Consider the following 21,615-nt stretch of genomic DNA (forward strand, 5'->3'; position numbering starts at 1 on the left):
TGGAGCCAGGGAGGGAGCCTTAGATTGGTGCTGTCCTGCTTGTCAAGAAGGGGGCAGTGCTGTGTTTAGTTAGGACCTGGCCCCTGGGAAAGGGGCTCTCGTAAATACTACTTGATGATATAAGTTTGCCGAAAGCATGGCAATACTTAAGTGTTGAGCTGTAATTCAGGCCACCATATGTCCTTAGGTATATACCCAGGTGGCCCTTTACGCATTGATGAAAGGTACTTTGCGGAACCATACTTGAAATTTAGAAAGCAGATCCGCTGTTGGCATCAGCATTGAGGTTTTCATCAGTCTCTGTGATGTGTAAACTATGAACCTGGAGCAGTAGATTTACAGAGAAACTCCAACTGTAGGACCCGTCAAAGGACTTATCCTTGTGCCAAGATCCTCAGTGTCTGTCTGCTCATTTTCAGATTTTTATCTCCTATCCATTTGCCAGTTCTAGTGGACAGTTGCCAGCTGTGTTATCATACTGTATTTTTGTATGCTTCAAAGGAAGAAGTTTGCCTTTATTTTTGCCTTTATTTGAGTTATTTTTGTAGTTTATCTCAGACCTTTGTTTTGCTTCCGCCACTATAAATAACCCTGAACTGGAACTTAAATGCTAAGAAGTCAGTCTTTCACTGTAATATGGACCCACATCTTCCTTCAGCTTACCCAGTTCTCCCCTTGTGTTTTATATCTTGCAGTCTTCCTACTGCTGATTTCTCTTTGACTGTCTTGGGTGATGCTGCTTTCTATTTCTGATGAGTATCTGTGATACGCACCACATTCAACACCTAGCTAGCAGCACACACTCACCCAGACCCTACTTGGGAGTTTAACAATAGTCACTTAACAATAATGCGATTCTCTCACAGTATGCAGGAATGCTACAAGCAAGAGTTTCTCATATCCTCATGCCATAAACAACCTCACATAAGCCCAAGGAGGGGGTCAGCCTGCTACATATTGTTTTCTTGCTATACGATAAGAATAAAATGTACCAACCAGATCATGACTCTTGATGTGGCCTACTTTAAGCAACAAGAAAATAAGATCATTTAACTCCTGGTGTCCCACATGTGCTGTTAACACATTTTAATTTAGGTGCATTGGCTCTATTCATTCAATAAGTCCACTAAAATATCTTCTTGATGGACAGAATGAGAGACATTGTGTATATCAGTAGGATTCGGTGTGTTCTTCTGCCCATAAGGTCTCAGTCAATATCCACCTAGAAAGGGGAGTTTGTTAGAAAAACCTCAGTATTTGTCTCCTTGAATCTGTATTGTCTAAGCCCTCCAAATTCATAACAGCATCTATGTTTAACACCCACTAGATTTCTCAGGGATATAGGCATCTGTTTAAATGCTTGCCAGATTTGAAGAACTCATGCACATGCATCAAGCCGCACTGAAATGGGGGTTAAATTACAGGGTCTCTGTTGCACAGCATATCCTCCCCTACACATGCACCATTTCTGTCTTTCTTAGTTTCTCAAGCTTGCTATCTCCACTGAATCCCAGCATCAGCTGATTTTTCTGGGTTTACGTTTTGCCAGAGATTTGCTATTCCACTCTGCCCTCACTGTCACTTTTGCTTCTGCTTATTTCTCTGCTTCTGCTATTCTTTGCGTTCCACATGACTTTGTTCCCCACTTCTTGATCTTCTAGGCCCAGTGCAAACGTTTAATTTGTTCCGCTCTCTGTAAACAGAATTGCTTCCTCCTCTTCAAATCTCCCTTTGAATCTACACATGGGTTTGAGCTTAGTATTGACTCTAAGCCCTATTCCCAGAGGCTTGGGGATATTTGACTGTGCTTACCCATAACAGTGAGGAATGAGGTTAGCTGACATGACTCTGAACGTGAGGGGTTCTGGCTGGTCAAGGCTCAGCAAGTTAACTGCAGCACTCTCTTCCATCACTGCACAACAACCTTTGTTTGTTCTCCATAATCTTGTTCCTCTCTCAGATAAAGAAACTAAATTCAGTTCTGTAAAAATGCTCTCCATCTGTTTTCTTCTGGAAAGTTTTTGTATGTCTGTGAAAGAAGTGAAATTCAAAACAGCTACTGAGGAGACATCTTCACACACCTCAATCAACCTCACTTCTGTTCAGCACTCATACCTACTGGGATCTTTTTCTAAAACCCTTTGCTAGTCCCTCAGAATGAGAAGGATCATTAACTAAGCAAAAATTGATTCATTACAATGAGAAAGTTTTTCAACAGCCATGTGGTGTTAGCCCAAACCACAGGCTGCTGTGATCTTTTGAATACACAGGAGGGAATCGTAAAGAATTCTCATGCACAAAAAGCCTCAGATGATGTCAGTGCTTGAAAGCCTGAAGGCCAAAGAGGTTTAGTGAAAGTCCCATCGGGGTAGCAGAGGGAGATTCAACAGGGCAGCTCCTTTCCTTCATTAGATTATTCTATCAAAATCATTAAGTAAAGAACAGGCATTCCTCCTTTGTGACTGTGGAAAGAAACAAACTGCAGACTCCAAACACTATGTAAACAAGTTCAGGAATGTATGTCCTGGCAACTGATGTCCTTGAAACAACAATATTGAAAAGGTGAGAACTGTCTTTATTCAGAGACTTGTAAAACATATGCTTGAGGGAACCCGGGGAGGGCATCCTGTTCACTCCCTTTTTCTAAGGCAATATTAGCTCTCCCTAATGTTGAGTGGGCTTGCTCTGAAACTTAATAACCATCTTGATGCTGAAATTGCTGTTTGACTGCCTATCAAAGCTTTTAAAATAAAATGATGGTGAATAACGTTAAGAAAATTTACACCTCCTACTTTGGCTGGCATCTTTTTTTAACACCGTCAGTGAGAGGAGCTTGAAGAATTCTGGGAGTTTTCCCCCTCATCTGACCACAGATTTTTCAAATCAAAAATTTGTTCTATTGAAAACCTATCACATTAAGCTAAAAGGAATCATAGCCATCAATCAGAGATGGAGAAGAATATTCTTACCATTTATTTCTCTGAAGTTAGTAGAAATCATGTTCCTTTATTGACAGTAGGAAGAAAGCAACCTTGGCCTAGGAAGATATATTCAGTGTATAAAATCATGTAAAATGATAGTCTGGAGGGAATGGCAATCAGGGAAATCAAGTGAGCAGGAAAAGTGCTCAATGGAGTGTTTTGTATGAGGAAGTCAGGTCATTTATTTCATTGCTGTTTCATGTTGTCTCCTGTGGAACGGATAAGAAAGGAGTGTTAATTGCTCCCCATTATGATCAGATAAAAGAGGGGAGAACAGATGGTTGGTTCAGAGTCCAGGTTCAGAACAGCAAAAGAAAAAGTGTTTTTCTAAGGAGGCATTTAAGGGAAGGAAGGGGGAGCTTTGGTACGCAAGAGCAGGGAGATGGTTCTAAGCAAGTGGGCTAGGCACAGCCACCTCTAGGAGCTGTCAAAAGGGAACCTTAATCAAAGTGGATCAGCAAGGCGAGTGTAACAAGCTAAAATGAGGAAATGAGCACCACTACGTCCACTTTGAACACCAGCTCATGTACTGCAATTTTGAAAAGGGTCAGTGTAGCAGGAATGGGAGACATCACTGTAGCTGCAGTACTTTAAGAAGAACATTCTCCATAAAAGCTCCCTTTGAGTTTACAAGAACTGCCACTTCGACAGCAAAGCCTCCTCCAAACCCAGATAACTGATGTTCGTTACTGTTAATGAAAGGCCACGGTCAATGCAAACCTTGGTGTATTTACAGGCACTGGCAGGAACATTTTCTATGGTTATTTCCATGTTAACTTCCTAACAGACTTCACAGTAAAATACTAAGACAATTAGTAATTATTGCCAATTTTAAGAAGAAATGTTATCACTGGCAAATAGTAAATGCAGCACTCCTGCAAATTAACTTCTTTGCCATTCCTAACTCCTTGCAGAGGTTCGCAGCAGGCTACTTCAGCTAACCTTGGTCATAAGCATGCTCAGCTGCCTCTCAGCATCAGAATAGCCCAGGTTCAGCACAGCTCCTCTGAGCTGGCTGCTCTTTTCAGCTTGCAGTAGGAGAACAGCAAAGGTAATGCTACCCCACAGTCAAATTTAATAGCAGCTATTGTGGGTGTCACCTACCTGTCATGTCTGACTCACCACACCATCTTTTTGTTGTTTTCATTTAAATATTTAAACACTCAAATATTCCAGCGACTTTACATTTCACCTCCTCAGAAAGAAGCAATGTTTCAAAGGTGTTACCATGGAAACAATGGAGTGAGGAGGCAGCTAAACATGAAAGAAAGTCATCCAACAGTAAATCCAGAGACATGCTTTAGGGTAACTTAAAATTAAAAAAAAGTATAATTAATTGGGCTGCTGCTGAGCATGTGTTTGTGCTTACTGCTTTCTGAAAAGTGACAAGAGGCCACCTTTTTGCCTGTGACAAGAAAATCAGAATTATCAGTACCTAAAGTCCTTTTTGACACAAGAGGTATGATGACCACCTTTGGAGCAGACCACCGGCATTAGTTATCAACAATGGCAGCCAACTGAAATGGCATTGTTAAGGGTCAGTGACACCAACTTCCTCAAACAAATCAATCCCTACTGACTGCAGTGGGCTGTGAGCCCTGGAGAGTTGTGATCTGAAACATTTGCAAAGTTTAATCAGAGTACAGGAAAAGATTAGCATGAGTGGAAGTAAAAGTGCTGCTAGATGTGGCAAGCCCCTTCCAATTATGCAAATGAATACACAGAGCCATTCTGCTCAGAAGTGGGTATTAAATTATCCTTGTGGATAAATATGAAAGCATACCTTTGTCAGTCTGTCACCATATATCCTGAAATACCATAATTACCTCTCTCAAGCATCAGAAGGAACAGCTTGTGGCTTTTGCCTGTGCTCACATCATAATAAGATTTCCTGCAACTTTACATAGCCTTAGCTTTACTGAAGTATGTGGTGTCTGTAGTGAAGGTAGCAAAGGAAAATCCAATGCTTCAACTATGCGTCAGGCAAGAAAAGCTCAAAATAAATCCCTTTAACGAAGACCATATTCACTTCATGCATTGGCAAATTGACCACAGAAACACTTAATACATTTAAATATGCCATACAGAATGTTCTGTTCAGAACAGAGTCAGAAACAGAACATTAGAGACTTGAGCTTTAGTTGCTCTTTATAACTCTTTATATAATGCTTAAAATCATAATACTTTCACTTGTGGGCAAAGGAAGGGTCCTGAGTGATGTCTAAAACCTCTCCCTAATGTTGGAAATCATCTCGATTATTAAAAGAAGAATCATTCCTACCATCAGTGGCCACTAGAAAACTTCTGTCATTGTTGAGTGGCAGAGTGGGATACATCTTCAGCAAACTGACAGCTCTGGTGTGACTGGTGAGCACCTGGCTGTTGGTGCGGAGGGTAGCCGACAGTACCCACCCCACCACTGCCCTCGTCAGGAAGGGTGCCCAACACCTGCTCAAAGGGTCATGCTTGGGAACAACTGAGTTTTTTACTGACTCAGTTTCTCAGGAGTCTTTCTCCTTGGAACAATGTTTTTCTTCTTGGATCCACAAGGAGATGAAAGCATTACAGGTGGAGCTTCTAGTTTGGAGAATTGACCATTGACACTGCAGCTAAACAGCTACCACTGCATATTAGAAGCGCCTTGAGGAGACAGAGGGCAAGCCAGACCCTACAAGCCTGAAGCACTGATTTAACCATGCACTATTGGGAGCACCTTCCTCCTGGAGGGGTGGGCAGAGAGTCAGATAGTAAATGATATCCACATAGCCTGCAATTTGCTGTGAGGGAGCATGAGGGGACTGGTCTACTGAGGCTTGAAACGCTGGTAGGACCTTGCTACCAGCAAACACCAGGGAGCAGATCCTACCCATACTCCCTGGCTTGGGAGCACATGGAAGAGAACAGCCAGGCTAATTCACAGTTCAGCCAATTAAGCATCGGGGCATCAGACAGGTTGTAATTGGTCATCACAAAATATAGTTAGTCCACAGCTTTTGATAAAAGATAGTTTATATAATTCTGTACACACACACACAAGTTATATCAAGTCTCTTCAAATTAGCATAACAGTACAGCTAAATAAATGTTTATCTGGAACAAACTGATCTGCTGTCCATTTCACAATCATTTTTAAAGAGTACCAAGTTGCACTTAGCCCTTTGACTGATGAATCTCACAGAATTCATTATGCTGTTGGCATTGACTGTGCAAAGGAAAAGAAGAGATGGGCTGTGGTTTTATGCAATTTGTTTTTCTCACTGGTGGAAATCTATCATACTTTTCCTGCCCAAGTTATCAAGATGGTTGATATTGCTGGAAATATATCAGATCGTTGAGGTGAATGTTACATAGCAAGCGACTGTGTCACTGAGCTGTATTTCCTATCTTAGCCTTCCAAACTCTACCAAATAAAGTAAATTAATTAATTAATTAATAAAGGACAAGTATTCTGGAAGATGTAACTAGCCTTAAAATTTGATTTTCAGCTTTAAAATTAACCCAAATTAGTTAATTTTTAGTTATATGTGAAGGAAAACCACAAAATTTCCACAGGCTTAGCTGTGACTTTGCTGTGAAAATCGAGTGAAAGGGCACAGCTTTGGCTGTGTTGGTTTTGTCCCCCCAGAACAGAAACTTCCAGAGCAAGGCTGCCTCCTGCTTTCCTTCTGCTCAGTGCTTGGCACGGCTGCCCCTCCATGTGCTGTGGCTGCGGTAACTACCATGGCAGACGTCCTGTCATGCCACTTGCTTGAGGTGGGAATGCAGCAACACCCAGTCTTTGGGATTTGCACTGCTGCACAGTTTGTGGCGGATAGGAAGCAAACATGCACATACACTGCTACTCTTTCTTGAATGCTTATGTCAAGTACCCTTCCTGAATGAAGACCCATTTTATCTCTTGTCTGAAAAATCTCTTTACCCTTCTGTTTTCTGTGTTTCTCTCTGAGTTGCTGCTCACTGACTCCAGTGGACCCTGGACCATGTCCTAAGAGAAAAGTCTTCTAGCTCATTGTCAAGCTGATCATCCAGAAAAAAAACCACTTAAAGTCATTCACAGAATAATAATTATGCCCAGGCTCTGATACTTTTTTTCCCTTGTTTCAACAGGCAGATGAACTAATTAATGTGAATTGACTTATGTGAAACCCAGACTGGGTTTTGCTGTCACTGACACAGTGATCCTGCCTCAGAGCTTTGTGGAGGGAATTACACTGAGTTACTTATGACCAGCAGACTCACCAGTGATTTTCAAATGCCAGCTTACTACAGGTAAGTATCCTAGCTGCTATTTTTCTTACAGGCTGTTAAAAAAGCAGTAAGAAGAAAATCATTACTACATAATCCAAAACACAGAAAAACTTTTCCTTGCCTTGGTAAAATATCTGGCTAGTATGAATGCTTATGACTTTTCTGGTGAACTCAAAAGTGCTAAAGCATCATTAGACTTTTAAAAATCTAGTGCTATTTAGCAAGTAAAACATTTTACCGTCTCAGACTTTACTGAGAAGCAGGCTTAGAGGGCAGGGAGATAAAATGTTTTAGCTCTAGCTCAACTGTACTTTTGAACTTCTCAGTCATATCTGTTTTGCTACCTGAGGAGTTTTAAGGAAGTGAAATCAAACGTCTGTCTGATTTTAGGTGATGTGCAATATTTATTCTGAAGGCTCATGCATCTTCTTTCAATCTTGAATTATTTACAACATGCACACACTCTCATGTCTCACGAGATCACTCTATAACTCCATCAAGTAAAATGAAAGTAATTTACACATTGTAAATATAGATGTGTGTGTGCATGTGGAGGCTTAGTAAGAATTAGTATCAATTGACCATCCATCCCCGCTAAGGACTGAAAAATTTATTAAAGTTTATTAAAAATAGGGAGAGATTTTGCAGGTGGAAACAAATAAAAAATCCAGCTGGTCCAGGATGTATTTTGAGCACCAGTTAGTACTGGAGGTTGCAAAATAAGATTGATGAAATTGATTTTCATCAAGAAGGATTGTTCTTAATGCCAGATAGCTGGAGAATAGTTTAAGTCCTGAAACTTGGAGGAGTTTGATCCTTCAGTAGGGCTTTTTTTGGTTCCTTTAGGATAACAAAGATATGAGCATCTTATTTCCAACAATTTTGCTTTGTTGGCCTAGGCCAGCTGTATAAAAAATAAAAATAAATCTAAACAGTTCCCTTAAGCAGATGCATGAGTTTCTGCATCAGTATCAGCTCTCTGCTTCTCCAAAAGTGACTTTAAAGTATGAATTCCAGTAGGAATTAAAGAAAACTGTCCTAAGAAAAATACAAAGAGAACAAAAGCTGCATTCTGCAGAATACACACGTGAGTCAGAGTAGCTGATACTTTCTGTTGGTCCATATCATCACATACACAGAGCCACATACCATAAAAAGCTCTCATAAACCAGCAAAACACTGGAACCCTGAATGGTTCCCAATCCCATATTACAATTTTTTTGAAGAACGTAAAAACTGAGAATTCATCAGTTCATCAACTGTTCCAGCTCTCAGAATCTGAATGCTATTCAGTGTTCAATGCACCAGTAGTTGTGATCAGGACCCTGGCAAGGTTATGAGTAAAATAGTGTACAGAACCTGAACCAGCACCTAGAGAAATCAATAGGATTTTTTTTTCTTAAGAAGAATCAGATCTTTTCCTTATACCGTAGCAAGACGTAGCAAAGAGATAGCAATGCAGAAAAGAATAAGAGTAATAAATGAGTTATGCTCAATCATCATTATTCAATGGTTCGTCATAGTAATTCCACAAAGAATAGCTGCTTTGTATCACTTTGGAAACTGCTGTCTGCAGAGAAGCTGAAAGAGATGAAAGGAAAAACTCAGCAAACCACAGACGATGTTAACAACTGTGATGGATCCAGGCTTCTGAAATAACCATCTGATTAGATAAACTTGTACACAGGGCAGCATAAAAATTCAAAGATAATTTGCCTTATCAAGTCTTCCCAGTGCTCTGTTTGAGCATTTTTGAGGCTTGTATAACAAGTCTATTTCAGGGAAGTGGATATTAAGGAAAACAACTGTAGAGCCCTGGCAACACATTTCTGGGTAATAATGTGGTATTAAAATTTTATTTTTTATTTGGAGAAAGCCCAGCAAAACCAATAGAGTGTGTGTGGAAAGAAGCTGCAGAGTTTCAGTCCCTTTGTATATCTGAGAAATTCCCTAAATAAAGAGGTTTTCCATATCTGCAGAAAAAGATACTACTTATTTATACAATACATTTCCCTATGCACACCTGCAGTGCTGTTTTGTATTTTATCTAAGAAAGCAAAAGTTTAATAAAGGTAATATTTCAGAAATAAAGAAATAGAAATCACATTGAGATAAGCTTAGCTACAAATACAGAGCCCAAAACAGCTGCTACAGAGCTTACACGATTGGGATAGAAAGTCCTATAATCCTGGCAAAGTTAGAGGGAAAAATGTGCTTAAACCAAACAGTGGTATCACTGCAGCCACTACTGAGAATGACTTACAAAATAGATTGAATTTTTTCATGCAAAAAGAGAGTAACAAAGAACTAACTAGGACACTTACAACACAACTGTGTGTGTTAGAAGAAGCCTCAAAGGAAAGGTAACAATTCCCCTGAAAACTGGACCTCATTTATAGGATATGCCACTAATTAACTCAGCAACTACAGTGTATGAGTGGAACATGACTTTCCAAGTCACATCTATATAAACAGTAAGGTAGAAGAAAATCCATTTTGCATGCACATCAGTTTCTGTTACATTTCTCCATTCCAGGAGGAATTATTAAAAGAACAGAAAGAGAAAGATATATTTTAAGACCACTAGAAAATCATCAGCATGCACCAATGTGCTCAGCAGTGCAGAAAAACATGTAACAATCCTCTAATTACCATGGCACACCACGCAAGTTAACCTTTTGTATTCACATGCTGACTACCAGGCAGTAGGTGATACGTGTTTGTCTACGTGGGTCCATGGAAATATGAGTTGTATGATTACAAAGTGAGAACAGTGTACCATCTGTCTCTCTAATACTATCCGCGTGGCAAGCACATCACTATTTTAAGCCCCGAACTCCTCAGTACCAAGAAGGCAGAAGACAAGTGGTGCCATCATATCGTAGTTATATTTGTGGTGTGTGTACATTTTGCCTGGGAGTGAAAATCCAAAACTAGTAGACAAAAATATTCAGAGAGTTATCACCATACTGGTGCTTTGGACTTTTCACTACACCAGATGATACTTCATTATCCCAGAAAGAGCTAAATTGTTACCTAAAACTGGCATATTTGCAAAATGCAAAATGCAGAAGAATTCTTGTCTGTCTCTCTGAAGACTGAGTTAAAGAAGGCATATCAGTAAGAAGACCAGCCCAGGGTCTAAATGTCACGTGTATAAGAACCCAGGCAAATACCCAGATCAGCTGGCACCAAACCGTATGCTGGGTTGCTAAGAGCAGCCAATGCCCAGAGGTAGCAAAGGAACATCTCCAAGCACTGGAGTCAGGAATGGTAGTTACTAGAATGTAAATGGCAAAACTAAACATGAAGATCATGTCTATGAAACAAGTTATATATGAAAGGAGTTAATAAATTCATGTAGAAATCATTCCATGAATGTGTATCAGGAGGCACATTCTGTATCCATATATATGTGTATCTGATATGAAAAGAGTGATGAGTTAACTAAGCTCTGACTTCCCTTAGCAACAGAGAATATTTTCCTCTCGGTTTAGAGCAGTACCTCGTTCATGCTTTATTACCATACAGTTTTCCAAAGAAGTTACTTGTTTCAAGAGTGCATCTCCAGGAACTGCAGGAAATCCCTTGCACCTGGTCCTGCCTCTGCAGTTCTGATTTGAGTGCTCCCTCCAAAGCTGTTTGACCTGTGTCTTTTCTAAGAGCTGATGTACAAATTTCAAGACAGTATCTCACCACCATGTTGCATCATCATGTTTTTGCCTTGTGTCTGTAGTGACTATACATATTAATGTCCCCCACAAATTTAAGTCTGTCCTTTACCCCAAAACAGTTAGATCCTTACATGACCTCACAGTTTGCAGAGTGCTTTAGTTTATTAATTGGTAAGTGTCTCTCTCCAGGCTTTGCAAGCTGGACTAGAGCTGGTACTGCAGTCCCAGCTACAGCATCAGCCACTGTGCCAGGTTTCTTTTACCAAGAACTGTTCAACATGCTCCTTATTGCAGCTTATTGCCAATTTTCTTTGCTTTTTGTGGCACTTTTTAAAGATCTGAGCAATTATATCTGCCTGTTCAGCTTTGCCGATTCTTGAGTCAACATCATTGCTCTGGAAATGGGGTGTAAATTTGCTGCTTAACCTTTTGCAGTTATAAACACCTTAATATTTTGCCAGATATCCATACCCTATCTCATTAGGTGTCTACTGTCTTTGCTCATCTTGCTCCAGTAAAGTACTTTTCTTATTTTCCAGGTACTATTGTACCAATGTACCTAGAAAAGTGATGGCTCATTTTCCAAGTTTCAATGTTTGATTCAGAGGGATACTTGAAAGGATAATCTGGGTAGGAAGAGTCAGTTGGTCAGTACAGGTATTGTATTCACCTCACTGGCTCACTGATATTTCACAAGAAAGTGGAGTCTGTATTGTTTGCTGTCATGGTTTAAGCCCAGCCTGTCACTCAGAAACCACGCAGCTGCTCTCACACCACCCCCCCCCCCAACCCTTCCTCCCTCCTCCCGCTCCCAGAGGGATGGGGAGGAGAGTCGAAAGAATGTAACTCCCACGGGTTGAGATAAGAACAGTCCAGGAACTAAAGTATAACACAAACCACTGCTGCTACCACCAAGAATAACAATGATAAGGGAAATAACAAGAGAAGAGAATACAACCGCTCACCACCCGCCAACTGATAGCCAGCCAGACCCGAGCAGTAATTTAGCCCTTCTGGGTAACTGCCCCCAGTTTATAATACTGGCCATGATGTGCTGTGGTGTGGAATACCTCTTTGGCTAGTTTGGGTCAGGTGTCCTGTCTCTGCTTCCCCTCTTCCTTGGCAGAGCATGAGACTCACAAAGTCCTTGCTCAGGGTAAACATTACTCAGCAGCAACTAAAACCATTGGTGTTATCAGCGCTGTTTCCAGGCTGAAAGTCAAAAACACAGCACTGCACTAGCTACTAAGAGGGAGAAAAATGACTACTACTGCTGAACTCAAGACATTTGCATAGTTTATTTTCTGTTACTGTCTTTTCATACTAGAAGGCTGCTTTAGATGTGAAAACAGTTGTCAGCCTGTCCCCCTGTCATTCCTTTTCTTGTAACGTAGAGCAATATTGCAGATCCAGTAGCATTCACCATTTTGGGTTCCTCGTGGCAACACTAAAGTGCTTTGAACTGCTCCCTGTCCTTAGATTTGTGAGTCTAAGTTCTAACATGGAAATACAGGATATTGTATTTTATTGCAGGATACCCTCCATCATGTCAAGGGTACTTTTGCTCTGTTAGCAACGCCGAACTTGATGTCTACAGCTCCTTGCTGAGTTGAGAAAATTTTTCTGAGTATTCCTAATAGATAGCTTTTACTTGACTTCGGGGTGAAAGCTACCAATGCTCTCTGTGGTCCAGTATCTGTCTCACTCTGTTCTCCTCATTACATGACTCATTTTTTCTGGGTGACCATTTCTCCTCTTGATCTTAAAGAAACTGTTTACCCTCTTTTGATGTTGTGCTGCTTTTGCTTATGTATCACTGCCTGCCCTTTGCTGTCAATACTAGTCAGACATTTGAAAATTATTTACCTTACATCACCATATACATATCAAATCTCACATTTGAAGTTGCTGCTTTTTGTCTTATTACGGTGCTTTTTTATTGTTCATTTTATTTATTTGTAAACCCTGCAACAGTTGTTCCACATGACCCATCATAGAATCATGTTTTCTTTTATATTCAGATTGTTTTCTCTGCTTTTCGCATTTGAACAAATATTGGTGTATTTCTCTTTTTTTTCATGAGCAAACTAATTACCTCAGTCTCTTCACTGCATATATTCTGCATTTGCAGATGAATGTGTTCATGTGTAGATGCCTATGGCTCTTAGTAAAGTTAATGTGAACTCCCTGAACAGCCTTAGTCAAGCACATTTCTCTTGTCCCTATCATTTCTAACATATTCACCTTTTTAGAAGTGATAATCCAGGAGCTGACTGTTTTGTGATACGCTGGTCAGTTTCTCCAGGTCTTTTCTCACAAAGAAACCTTTTATTTATGCCATCCTTTGAAAGATTAAATGGTTTTTAAAGTCATTTTACAGTTTGTCTTGGTTCAATGTTCCTGCTAACGTATGTAGCAGTTTTTGCCAATTGCAGCTGATGGTGTGGCTGAGCTTACTCTGATTTACATTCTATCATCTACATACTAGTGCTACTAAACTGATCCTCCCTTAAGTCCAGTCCTACAAGGGTGGAAAATGTACAGTGTTGCTGTAAGCAGGTTTATTTGGTTTGGGTTTTTTTTTCCGGCTTTTCCTTTGTGCTATTCAATGTTAAGAAAGACAGACAACCCAGGCCATGCAACAAGCTCATCCTTTCTCCAATTATTCTGTCAATTCATCTCACACTTCCTGAAAGTAGAATTCCTGAACTCTGGGGTATAATCATTCAACAGCTTCACCTATATGGAGTATGTCACTGTCCTATTGACAACCGTAGGTCAGTGCCCTGCTCAGCTCTATACTTCCTGCAAGACCTTTGACGAGTCACTCATCCTATGTGTACCAAGATGACTAAAAATTTAACTGTGGTATTTATGCCTGAAGGGACTGCTCCACAGTGATACAGATGCACGGGGACCATCGTGAAATCAAGAAAGTTTGCACCAAAGGATTCACCAGTATCTTGCCCCTCAAGCTGAATCAGATCCGTTACAGGACAGAAAAAAATCTTCCCATTGCTTTCCTTCCTTCTCCTCAAGGCTACATAGAGATCAAGCCAGTTTTGCTATCTATTATGTTACAGATATTTTCATAATAGCTTTTAATAAACTTCCACCAGGCTTAGATGCAGTCCCTGTGTGGAAATATGTGAGAATCCTCCATACGGGTGGGATTCCATGGGCACATTGTGTGCCCTTACCTCTCTGAAGATGCTAACAGAAACATTGCAGCCCTTTCCTTTTCAGTAAAACCACTTTCTTCTTTAACTGTAACCACTGTGAAGCAATTACATAAAAAGAACCTCTCTGCGAACAAGGAATGGGCTCCCGTCTTAGCAAATCAATGGAGAATGACCAAGAGAAGTGATGCTGCAAAGGTCTGATCCAGAATGCAGGACTGTACATGAACTGCCCTCCCAAAACACAATGAAGAGGATGCTCATAGGGTCACTTATAGGCTTAAGTACCAGATAGTATTTGTGGGATGAGACAGTTTTCGCTATAGCAGGCTTTTTTTTATGTGAAAGTCTGATTGGCTGCATTCAAGGCATTTTCCCTTGCTGCTATGCATTTTCGGGGTTTATGCTTCTGCAACACACAGAGAACTTGAGTAAAACCATGCACTAATTTGCCTTTCTAGTAATTTCAAGTACCAGCATGGATAAACAACGTAGAAGAATTTCCCAAGTAACCCAATGAACAAGGAACTCACTTTTCCCTGGCAGCTTGACGTATCTTTAGGCTAATTTAAATCTAATAATAAAGCTTAGAGTTTAGGGACTTTAATGGCAATTATAGCAATCTCAGAAGAATCACAGCCTGATGGGATGAGGAATAGCTCATACCCACCCAGCCAAATAATCTTGACCCATATGTAGAGTCATTTCATCAACCAGCCAAGTAGAACTCAGAATTTACAATTTTTAGAACTTAGAAATTACAATTTTTTTTTTCTTGGAATGAAAAGCAAGATTGTTTTATATAATATTTTCTTAAATGTGCCAGAGAGGACAAAAGAAACTGAAAGTGTAGTAGTGTTTGGTGACATCTAGCTTGTATGTCACATTTCTTCTAAGCTGAGTAGCAAACACGACCCCATCTGAAAATTATGTCAATGCTGTTAACCAGCCCTATACTTCTCTATCCTGTTACTCTTAATTTTCCTGAATTCAATCAGGATTTGTGCTCTAATTTACACTTCCATCCAATCTGATTTACCATATAAGAGTTAAAGTACCACCAAGTCGATGTCCAAGGTCTTTCTTTGATTCTTACCCATTAGAGAGATAAAGCTACCACCCAAATGAAAGTTCAAGTTAACAAGAGAAGTACCTTGCACAGGTGAAGGGCACATGACACTTGTTTGCTCAGTGACACACAATGACATTAACTGTTGTGGTTTAAGCCCAGCCGGCAACCCAGAACCACGCAGCCGCTCGCTCACTCCTCCCCCACCCTTACTCCACCCACTTCCGGAGGGATGGGGAGGAGAATCAAAAGAATGTAACTCCCACAGGCTGAGATAAGAACAGCCCAGTAACTAAGGTATAACACAAACCACTGCTGCTGCCACCAATAATAATAATGATAAGGGAAATAACAAGGGAAGAGAATACAACCACTCACCACACGCCAGCCGATACCCAGGCAGACCCGAGCAGTGATCTAGCCCTTCCAGGTAACTGCCCCCAGTTTATATACTGGCCATGACGTGCTGTGGTATGGAATACCTCTTTGGTCAGTTTGGGTCAGGTGTCCTGTTTCTGCTTCCTCCCAGCTTCCCCTCCTCCCTGGCAGAGCATGAGGCTCAGAAAGTCCTTGGTCAGGGTAAACATTACTGAGCAGCAACTAAAACCATTGGTGTTATCAGCGCTGTTCCCAGGCTGAAAGTCAAAAACACAGCCCTGCACCAGCTACTAAGAAAAATGACTGCTACTGCTGAACCCAGGACATTAACATTGCTTAAAATGCTGGCATTACATCTGGGTGCTTGGCTCAGGGATCATATGAGTCATGACACATTTAGATAGGACTGAGAACAGGAGTTTTTAGAAAGAAGAACGAGTCTTAGGTGGCGGGTTAACAGGACTCCACCAGAACTGCAGAATGATGAGACATTGGACTGTACAGACGCCCACCAAGAAGCCTGATGGGTGCATCAGGGAGATACTGCACATGGACCATAAGGCCACTATTAGAACAAGAGCCACAAAATAAAGAGCATGTCACCTTTTGTGAGAGGTTTATATTCATGTGGCTCTCTGTAATGGTAATTTGCTACTGACAATAGCTTTTTCTTATGTTTCAGACAGTTGTTTCACTGAAACGATCAACACTAAAGAATCTTTGTCCTTCATTAGCTTCTCATGCAAGCATTAAGTAGCCCACAGATTCTGGTAATAATGGGCTTATGAAAATGCACCAATAACCTTTCCAGTGAGCTGTGCAATGCATCAACAAATCTAGAAAAGTAGCTGGGGAAGGAATATACTCCTGGACAGTTTCTACCATGATCCTTTCTTCTCCTTCACAGAACAGTTGGCAAAGGTATTGAGGAGGCCTGTTTTCATCTTTTCCTTCAGTAGCTTTAAATTGCTATGAAGTGTAGTTATTAATGTCTCTAAAGCCATACTCTGACTGTATAGTGCATATTGTTATGCAGTTCTTTTGAAACAGTATCAAGTACCAAAAGTGCACTGCCCACTCCTGCCTCTTTCTGTTACTGCTATTGCTCTGTGGTAATACTGTGCTGGAGCCCGTGGTGTTGGGAAGTATTAAACACTGACCATCAGAGCTGCATGCCCGTAGGAGTTAGTAAAAGACATCTGGTGAGATACACCCAGGGAGGGAAGTACAGGAACCAAGGAATCAGCACTAGTTGGTATGACAGCACAGATTCTAGCAGATGAGCTGTCGCAGCTCCTAGACTCATAATTTATGGCGCTGGTCCTCAAAAGGTGCTCTATGTGCCTGGATCACTGCATCTACAAGGTGACCACTGAAGCTGCTGAAGCTCTGTGCAGACGCCATGATCTTCCCACAAGAAGAACCTTTCCTCTGAATGCACAAAAATGCAAAAACTCTCCCCAGTCTCCCCATGACCATTAAATGGCACATTGTGTGTCATGTAGCTGAAAGAGATACTTCTTTGGAGTGGGGTGGGGGAGTGCTAAGAGTGTTTATTTTCTGTGACCACACACTTGGGTAGGTGTCTTAGCTCACAGTGCCTGTTTTCCAGCAGCCCCCAGGCCTCAAGGCATCCCTCCTGTATTCAGAAAACCATGCCAGCATGCAGGTTCTAGAAAGAGAGGTCCAGCAGAGTGTTCAGCAAACTAATCCTCCTCACCCACAGGTATCATTTATGTTACAGTGGCTGTTAGATGCCATAAACCTGGAAGATCACCACCTTATGCTCTGAACTGTGGATTTACGTGTGATGCTTTATTCCAGCTCCCCTATTTCTAAACCTCTCATCAGATCACAAGTTAAAAATACTTGAAGTACCACAGCCTGTCTAATCATCTTCATGAGAGGTGAGTTCTCTGTTAGCACTATGCAGCAATGAAATCTGCAGTGTCCTTATTTTAGTGTGCTTCCTGGTTCTCTGTGATACAGACACTAATGAACTGTAACCTGGGAAACCACTGAAAGTCTGATGGCTTAATGCATATGAGAAGTTTGGCTAAATTAAGTTGTCTTTCAGAAAGGAAACTGAAGAAATCTTCATCCCCCACAACCTCATGGTCTTCAGACTGTTCCTTTAGACTAGCAAAGTTTCTTGAAAATTATGGAGCTGGTTTTAGTCTTTTTGTCTACCTGCAGTGAAACAAGAGGTGTCTGGAAGTGGAAGAATCTCTAGTTCCCAAAAATCTTGTGAAAAATGTGAAGAACGTATTTGCAAGGTTGGGGTAAATAATATTTTGCACTTTGAGAACAGGATCATGCAGTGATTTCTAAGCACTGCACCTGTATCAGTTAAACCCCATACCATCCAGTTAACACTACCCTTACCTTATACAGATAGCTGAATGACAGGGAGGGCAGAGGAGGGTAGGATGTTCACTCAAACTCACACCATGAACTGGACTTGGACTAAAACCAAAAGCCCTCAAACTTTCCTTCTGGCCTTCTGTCCATTAGAATGCTGACCTCCTTCTGTAGCACTTCAGTAGCACTTCTCCACAAACACTTCTGCTCACTAAGTCCTTTCCCACCTTGGTCCTACTCAACACAGACACTTTATGTGGGCATACTTGCAAGGAAGCAGCTCTGTTTTGGGCAGACCTTGTCTCTGATCACTCTCTTTTTCTGCTGGCTCATTCCAGCAGTCAGCTGGAGAAGAAAGGGATAACAGGTGCTGGTGGTGACAGAAAAGTGCAAGGGCTTCGCTGTGGTAACTCCCACAAAGCATCTGCTGCCTACTGTGGCTGGCCGAGCTCATGCTCTTAGGACAGCACCTCTTCGCGGCATGAAAAAAGGCCTCACCACGTGCCTGTTCCTGCTAAAATACTCCCAGCAGAACTTGGTGTGCCAGGAAAGATAGACATTTAGATGTCTGCATCCTACCGGACTGTATCTTATTCTTAGATGGAAGCTTGGGGTTGGTGGCAGAAATTGCCTTTTTGTTCTGTGTTTGCAGAGTACCGACCACACCTAGAATCGATTCCATCATTTGTCACAGGGGGAGCAAGTGGCAGCACTGACAACAGAGCAGTGGCATCCTGCTTCCCATCTTGCTGTTCATCACTCTCTATTCATTTCAGTACCTCTGTGATTCTTCACCTACATGCATTCAGCCAGTGGAATAGTAGGAGTCATCACCATCAAGAAGTCTCCTTTGACTTTTAAGAGTCTTTCTGCCAGCCAAATAGTTGTAAGCTCTTAATATACAAGAAGGTTTCACTTGGACTTAGCTGCCACAATCCAATTTGCTCGATTTCAGTAAGGTTTAAATTGCTGTTCCTGCTTTCTACACTAACAGCCTCAGAACAGTATGTTAAGATGATGTAGACAACGTGTCTGAGAGAGATTTTCAATTGGACGTGTTAAAATCTTCCCTTTTTGCCTCTAAAAATGTCCCAGTAAGAGAAAATTACTAGTTGCAGACACGTGTTTCTGTCATATCTATCAGCAACCAAGCTAAGCTGATTTACAGCCTTGGACACTAACCATCACTCCACTTTCAGGTTGCTGAGGACTTGATATATAAGCATGCCAAAAGCTAGGATGCTCCCAGAATAGAATATGTTTTAGGATTCAGCATAGTTAAAGTGGAACATTAAGGTGAAAAAGCAAAAAGTTGAGCATATTTACAGTGGAGTGCAACAACACACTGCAAAGAAAGTAAGTCACCTAAATGTTACATAAGAGAAGATCTCTTGTATTTATTGAAGATGGGGGGGCAGAGGGAAAGGCAGGACTGAGAGTTAACCAGCTATGTAGAGGATAGGAAAAAGAAGTGCATTTTCCCCCAGCTTCAAAGCTATGTTATAGGTGTTCAGTGGCTGCCCAAACCGAAACAGGCTTTCTGTGTAATGAATGCTTTCCTTTGATGTTTCTTCAGAACTAGTCTAGGGCACTGACCACCGTAAACCTCTTAAATTTCGAGTGCTATTTTTATGGCCTCTTTATGATTGGAGTAACCTCAACTTAAGGGATTACAGGGGTTACTTCATGTCTTTGTAGCCAAATGCATTCTGGTAAAGATCAGATTGATCTGAAGTCAACTGTTATCTTTAGCTTTGATTGTTAATCATTCCCAAGACCTTTGTTCTTTGATTGAACACTAGGGAATCTTAAATGCAGCGTATGTTAATTAGTACCTGGCTTATCAGCAAGATGTGCATTATCAAATACAAGAACTATATCCCTGATATTGTTAGGAAAATTGTCTGAAAGTAAATTTTAAGTAATAGTATTCATCTGATGATTCCCACAATGTTTTCTGGTTTGGCTGTAGTGTTTGCAATTGTTTTATAGTGGAGGTATTTAAAAAGGAAGCAAGTAGGGTGCTCTGTTTCAGAAGTGATGAATGTTCTCCAAGTAAAAGAATTCACAGCCTAGATTGAAGCATTTAGACAAACTGAAGTCAAATGAACAGGTTAATAATATATTTGCTGGTTTACTCAGTATCAGCCTGTAGTAGAAATGATGCAGACAGATGCTGCTTTCATAGAAAATAGCATGTCACAGCTGATCATTAGCAAACATCAGAAAACACAATAGTGATTGATTACTCTTGTACTAAAGCTCTACACAGCTTTGCAATGAAAAATACGATTATGCAGAGTGTACCTTGAAGAGAACTGTCTAAGTGCCATGTCATGAGATCTTCAGTAGTGTTAATAACTACTTAGTGCCTGTGTACAGCTCTGTTCAATGTCAGACTGTCTCACAGTACCCTGGTGTACCTGGGCCTGCCCAGTTATCAGCTGTCTGAGATTCACCTTTTCCTGAATTGCTTCACACCTTTTACTTCTGAAGAAGAAGGATGCAAGATCCCCAGCACTGTTCTTCTGCTGCCCAAGCCCAGGTGTTTGTCCAGAGGAAGTCGTGGGTGGCAATGGATGAGCATGATTAGGTAACAAGTCATCTGGCACCCAGAAAAGCTCATATTAGTCTGACATATCTATTTTTAGGTGTTCTTCTTCCTGTGGGTGCTTTCTTCAGTCATAAAGGTCTCAGGTAATTTTTTCCTTTAATACTCTCCAGTTCGAAGTATTTGGTCTGGGAAAAGATCTACATCAAGAAATTGTTCTGTTATATTAAGTTACCTAAAGCAAAAATGTTCAATATTAAATTTGAATCATATGATAAGTTCATCCTCTGCCTTTACAGTCTGTTACAGGGAAAGATCACACAATCACAGAACAACTGAGGTTGAAAAGCCTTCTGGAAGTCATCTGGTCCAACCCACTGACCAAGCAGGGCCACCTAGAGCCAGTTGCCCAGGAACATGTCTAGATGGCTTTTGAGTATCTCCAAGGATGGAGATTCTACAACCTCTCTGGTCACCACCACCATCAAAAAAGTGTTTCCTGATATTCATAGAGAACCTCCTGTGTTTTGGTTTGTGCCCATTGCCTCTGGTCCTGTTACTAGACACCACTGAAAAGAGCCTGGCTCCATTCTCTGTAGGTATCTACATACACTGATAAGACCTGCTCCTCCTAAGCCTTTTCTTCTCCAGACTGAACAGTCCCAGCTCTCTCAGTCTTTCCTTGTAGGGGATGCGCTCCAATCCATTAATCAACTTAATGCCCATTGCTGGACTCTTGTGGTTGGGTGTAAACCACACCACCAGTGTTTCCATATCTCTCTTGTAGTGGGGAGCCCAGATCTGGACACAGCACTCCAGGTGTGGCCTTACCAGTACTGAGTAGAGGGGAAGGGTGACCTCCCTGGACCTGATGGCAATGCTTTGCCTAATGCAGCACAGGATACCATTCACTCTTCTTTGCTGGCTCCTGTTCAACTTGTTGTTTACCAGGACTCCCAGAGGCTTTTTTTCCAAGCTGCTCTTCAGCTAGGTGTCCCCCAGCTAGTGCCTTGGAACTTCGCGCTTCCCCTTATTGAACTTGAGGTCCCTATGAACCTATTTCTCCAGCCTGTCAAGGTCCCTCTGGATGACAGCATATCAGCCACTCTTCCCAGTTTTGCTGAGGGTAGATTCTGCTCCATCAGCCAGATCATTAATGAGGAATTAAATGGGA

Source organism: Lathamus discolor, chromosome 6 (genome assembly GCF_037157495.1).
Source record: "Lathamus discolor isolate bLatDis1 chromosome 6, bLatDis1.hap1, whole genome shotgun sequence".
Classification (NCBI taxonomy): domain Eukaryota; kingdom Metazoa; phylum Chordata; class Aves; order Psittaciformes; family Psittacidae; genus Lathamus; species Lathamus discolor.